General features: G+C 45.0%; 1 long non-coding RNA gene across 1 annotated transcript; it reads right to left on the bottom strand.

Moving 5' to 3' along the window:
* Positions 1-2,125: 2,125 nt before the first annotated feature.
* LOC116684013 (uncharacterized) lies at positions 2,126-3,914 on the bottom strand. The gene is made up of 3 exons (XR_004330744.1): positions 3,821-3,914; positions 3,052-3,441; positions 2,126-2,878 (listed from the first exon to the last, which is right to left on the bottom strand). It is a non-coding gene; the product is annotated as an uncharacterized LOC116684013 (long non-coding RNA).
* Between the last annotated feature and the right edge of the window lie 2,106 nt (positions 3,915-6,020).

Raw genomic sequence — 6,020 nt, forward strand, 5'->3', positions numbered from 1 at the left:
CCACAGCCCCAGTCCCAACCCTCCAGAACCTTGCGCACCGGGCGAACCTGTGTACCCGAACTTAAGCACCCCCCCCTCGGACTAAACCCCCCATCCGCACCCGCCAAAGCTCCGTGCCCCTGGTAACCTAAATCAAGTTTCGTGCCTCGGGTAACCTAACTGACTTACAGCGAGGTGAATGACAGCTTTCGCCAGAGCAGCGTGTGTTGTTTATCGTGCAGACACGTGAGAGAGTGGTCCACCTGAAATATTGCTGTTCATTCTGCTGTCTCCATACACATTATTTGCACTTAACGCTTGTGTTTTACCCACACCAAAGTACCGAAAAGTTCGAATTAAAAGTGTGGGGAGAGCCGTGTGCAAGCTGACGTAGCCGTGTTCTTCTTGGCAAAAGCACGGCTACCGCCGACACAACTTCTTCCGGGCCCTGGCCTGAATCCTGACCGCAGCCTACACATGAGCTCAGTTCAATCAGCGCCACATGCTCTATATAAAGGACCCAATGTGTCCCACTCCCTTAATCCATGGTGCGGTTACCCAGAGTTCCTCGCTTTCGCTTGACGTTAATTTATGCAATTTAACCAGGAAATAGACCCGTTTTTGATAATATCTCCGGAGGGGAAGGTCGTACGGACTATTGCTTGGCACCACTGGGAAGCCAGTAAGGGCTTTTGGGGGGGTAGGTCTAGCTGCCATAGCTCTGGCACCTTCCTGTCAAACGTTATAAGCCGAACAAAAACGGCAGCGCCTGGTCTCCTGTTAACCCGGCCCGTTGACACGGAGAGCAGCGTGTTGCCGCCCCCTCGTGGCCAAGTTGTGTAAGTTGTGTGCCAGCTTGACCTCTGACGCTCTCCACCTGAGCGGGCTGCTCGAGCCTCACTGGGATGGACAGGAGGACAGCTTTGATTCACCACGTATCCACTATTCCCACAGCCAACAATGAGACTGAAGCATGGGGGAGGGAAAATAAAAATAAATAAAAAATGTTTGAATTCAGTATGGCCTACTTTTGCCTTTGTATTCAAAGTAGATATGGCTTATTACTCTTAACACTGGGGCTTCATTAGTGCTGAACATATAAAAATAGATAAAACCAGATGAGAACTGAGTAAGTGCTAATACGAAAACGTTACTTGAACAATAACTAACAGCTAATACATTTAAAAGAGCCACAGCCTTGATGGGAGCTCTGTTACATGTTATGTAAATGAATATTTCGCCACACGGTGGCACTGTTGCCTAAGCTATGCCCCAGAGCTTAGGCAACAGTGCCACCGTGTGGCGAAATATTCACCATGCAACACAATCTGGTTGGCCATTGTGTCCATTTTGGTAACATGATTGCTGCAAACATTAACCAAACAGACGGACTGGAGTGTTTTTTTAGCCACAGCTTTATTGAATAAACACATTCAAATCTCACTATACTGTATATATATATATATATATATATATATATATATATATATTGTATAGATTTATGTGTAGGGTGTCTGAGTCAGAAAATGACATAATCTCTGTTTTGGCAAACCCTGTACGTAGTTCTGTCAGATTCCCCTCCAGATTGTGGAACCATTGGCGAACATGTCTGTATACTAGACACTGAACATTGTGGAAGGCTTTATTTTTAATTTTATTATTTGTGTATTTTGTATTTTTGTGTTTGTATATGTTCTTATTTTGATATGGATCCCCCTGGGTCTGAAATAAAGTTTACTACATATACACCAATGTAAACACGTACTTTTCTCAAAATAAGTATCTACAGACAATGTAAGTTTTATGCCAGATTGACCTCTGAGGCTCTCCACCTCTGAAGATTGATAGCAGCGTTACTTCCCCACATCTCCACTATTCCCACAGCCAACAATGGGACTGAAGCAGGGAGGAGGGAACATTAAAAACTAATAAAATGTTGAATATGTTTGAATTCAGTACGGCCTAATCTTGTCTCTGTATTCAAAGTAGACGTGGCTTATTACTCTTAGCACTGGGGCTTCATCAGTGCTGAACATATGACAATATATAAAACCAGACGAGAAATGAGTGCGTGCTAAGAAATGATGAAAATGTGTTTTTTCAGCAACAGCTTTATTGAATAAAACACATTCAAATAGAGCTACACACCAATGCAAACACATACTTTTCTCAAAATAAGTGTCTACAGACAAGAACATGACTTTGACCTAATAATAACAACAACAATACTAACAATCATTATTATAGGCATTACCTATGCAGAGGGGGATCAGATCTGTGATGTGGGTGGAGAGCTACAGACCTAAGCAAGCTGTGCTTGCCTCCGACTTCAGCTCAGCTTTGAAAAGCCTTCCGTAGACTCTGAGTCTAGACAGGACCTAGCGCAGCAATCCCACTAGCTATCAGTCTGACTGCGTTCATGTGGGCACATTAAAACATTCACAAAGACAGTTACAGAACAAAGCTCGTCAGTGCAATGCTCAGTTTCCAGGGACTGAGGACAACGGGAGGAAAAATCGCAACTCCAAGCATCCAGCATGCAATAACAACTATTATATACCATTATATAAACTATTATGTTATAACATATTGCATTATACACTTACTTTCTTACATTTAACATTTACTTTGGTCATTCAGTGTCACTCTAATTCAAATAAAACGTGCATCTTTTTTCAGTTGAACAGTTTCTTTAGCCTGCACTTGGTAAGCTGGCAAACCATAAGATCCTTCACTTTCGTCTGACAGACCCTTCTCTTCCACTTTCACCGACAGATCCAACGCCTCCAACAGACCCATATCTTCTTCCAACAGACCGCTCTTCCTGGGGCTGGCCAAAGTCCTCCAATTTGGTGGGTGGCGGTGGCAGGGACGGGATGAGGGCAGCTTGATTCTGCAACTTATACAAATAGAACAATGATGATAAGTAATAGCAATAGCCATTGTTATTGTGGCAATAGTAATTTGAAAAGCTTCATTTGCACAGCGCCTTTATAAAAAAAAACAGACAGTGCTTGGGAAAAGCAACCACCAAAAAGAAACAAAGAACCACATGAACATATCAAAACAAACCTTGTAGGGGACAGTCTGACGCAGCCTCCAAATCCTCATTCTTCACTTTGTCCAGGGTGAGTTTCCCCGGGATCAGCAGCTGCTGCAGTCTGGCCTGCGGCAAGGCCCATTTGGTGGCAAAGATTTTGAAGATGCACATGGTCTACGTAGGCTCCATTCTGGATAAAGGCCACGCAGGACATGAAGGTCAGCGTGTTGAGGAGCAAACCTCCCTCCATCTCCTTTGGGAGCCTCTGCAAGGATGTCGCCATCCTGGGCCTGCCGTGCTATGTGTACACCTCCAGCTCAGGAGAGCTTTGGTGTTGTCTGAGGCCACGGGGGTGAAGTCTGCGTCCGGTGCGGGGCAGAGAATTGGCGAGGCGCCGGGCCGACATCGTCTCAATCTGCCACCTTTCTCCCCAAGAAGAAAAGAAGAACGTTAAATTCATCGACAAATAGGAGAGAATTTAATGATGTAGTCCAAACGCATTTATTTAAAAGTACTTTACCAGTTTATTACAATTGCAGGAGGCCCACCTTCATATTTATTTCAATGCAAAGAGACCCGGGTTGCAGGTGTGGAACTCTTTAATGCTAGAAAGTGTCATTTTGCGCTCCAATCAGCTTCAAACTTAACCAGATGACTAACGCTAAATCAGGCGAGTACCACCCATGTGTAGAGTGAAGAAACGGATGACGGACTCCACCCCATAGTTGGAAAAGATCAAGGTTTTTTTCAACCATTTAACAAGGAAAATGAAAAGGTGCGAATGAACTGAAAATGACTCACTTTTGGTTCTCTGGGTCTGTCTGAAGGAGCCCCTCTTCCTCCTCTCTCCTCCTCCTCCTCCTCCTCCTCCTGTTCCCCTAGTACGGCGTCGGCGTCTTTTTCCCCTCCTCCTGCTCCTCCTCCTCCTCCTAACAACAGGTGAAACACAGAGCAAGTTACACAATGTAACTTGTGTGTGTGTGTGTGTGTGTGTGTGTGCGCGCGCGCGTGCGTGCTTAGACTTGGACTTCTTTGTATTGAAATTTCCAGCAGCACTTTTAGCAAGAGAAAAAGAAATGAAAAAATAGAAAAAAGACAGTATAAAGACAACAAAATAACAATAATAACAAATATAAGAACATTTGTCAAATAAACAAAGAAAAGACCATCAACTATCATTAAAGTGTCAGTGTTGAGTCCAGTACTGAAGTGATAAAGTGACCAGGTGTGAATTGAAGTCCAGGTGTGCATGTATGTATGTCTGTGTGTGTACTGTGTGTATGTCTACTGTGTGTATGTATGTGTACTGTGTGTGTGTATGTGTACTGTGTGTGTGTATCTATATGTGTACTGTATGTTTGCATGTATGTATGTATGTATGTATGTATGTATGTATTTATTGTGTGTGTGTGTGTGTGTGTGTGTATGTATGTCTGTGTGTGTACTGTGTGTATGTCTACTGTGTGTATGTATGTGTACTGTGTGTGTGTGTATGTGTACTGTGTGTGTGTATGTGTGTATCTATGTATGTGTACTGTATGTTTGCATGTATGTATGTATGTATGTATGCATGCATGCATGCATGTATGGTGTGTGTGTGTGTGTGTGTGTGTGTGTGTGTGTGTGTGTGTGTGTGTGTGTGTGTGTGTCTCTCACTCACTCACACACACTCCCTCCCTAGGCCCAGTAACTGGCTCTGGGTCTGACCTTTGACCTCCATGGCTACAGGCCTCCACTCTAAGCCCCAATAACCAGGACTGAGGCTGGGATAACACCCTCCAGCACCCACATGCTCCCTGCTGAGGCCCAGCAACTGGCTCTGAGTCTGACCTCTGACCTCCAGGGCTCTCAGCCTGCTCCATAAGGCCCAAAAAGATGCAAATGGGTGCAAACTGGCTAAAACAACCCTCGCCTGGCCCTAACCGTAACCCGCACAGACTTGTGCTCGGCACCACTGGAAAGCCAGTAAGTGCTTTTGGGGGGGTGCGTCTAACTGCCTCGCCTCTGGCACCTTCACGTCAAAAGTTACAGGCCAGAGAAAAAGTGCCCCCGGGTGCACTTCTGCTTCAACCCTCTATCCTAACCCTGCAGGCCCTTGCTACGAGCAGTTACACATATGTACACGTCCTTTGCTACAGAGAGCAGCTCTGATGTTGCCGTCCCTCTGGTGGCCGCCGGGGACACCGCACCCTCTGACACTTAGAAAAATTGTGTGAAATCTTGCTACAAAGGCTACACATGTGATACTGTGTGTATCCATGGAGTCTCTGGCTCTCTGTATCTCTCTGTCTCTGTGTGTGTGTGCGTGCGTGCTTAGACTTGGACTCCTCTGTATTGAAATTTGCAGCCGCACTTTTAGCAAGAGAAAATAAATGAAAAAATAGAAAAAAGACAGTATAAAGACAACAAAGTAACAACAATAACAAATATGAGAACATTTGTCAAATAAACAAAGAAAAGACCATCGACTATCATTAAAGTGTCAGTGTTGAGTCCAGTACTGAAGTGATAAAGGGACCAGGTGTGAATTGAAGTCCAGGTGCATGTATGTATGTCTGTGTGTACTGTGTGTATGTCTACTGTGTGTATGTATGTGTACTGTGTGTGTGTATGTGTACTGTGTGTGTGTATGTGTGTATGTGTACTGTGTGTATCTATGTATGCGTACTGTATGTTGCATGTATGTATGTATGTATGCATGTATGTATTGTGTGTGTGTGTGTGTGTGTGTGTGTGTGTGTCTCTCACTCACTCACACACACTCCCTCCCTAGGCCCAGTAACTGGCTCTGGGTCTGACCTTTGACCTCCATGGCTACAGGCCTCCACTCTAAGCCCCAATAACCAGGACTGAGGCTGGGTTAACACCCTCCAGCACCACATGCTCCCTGCTGAGGCCCAGCAACTGGCTCTGAGTCTGGCCTCTGACCTCCAGGGCTCTCAGCCTGCTCCATAAGGCCCAAAAAGATGCAAATGGGTGCAAACTGGCTAAAACAACCCTC

The sequence above is a fragment of the Etheostoma spectabile genome, unplaced genomic scaffold, assembly GCF_008692095.1.
Source record: "Etheostoma spectabile isolate EspeVRDwgs_2016 unplaced genomic scaffold, UIUC_Espe_1.0 scaffold00019182, whole genome shotgun sequence".
Lineage (NCBI taxonomy): Eukaryota > Metazoa > Chordata > Actinopteri > Perciformes > Percidae > Etheostoma > Etheostoma spectabile.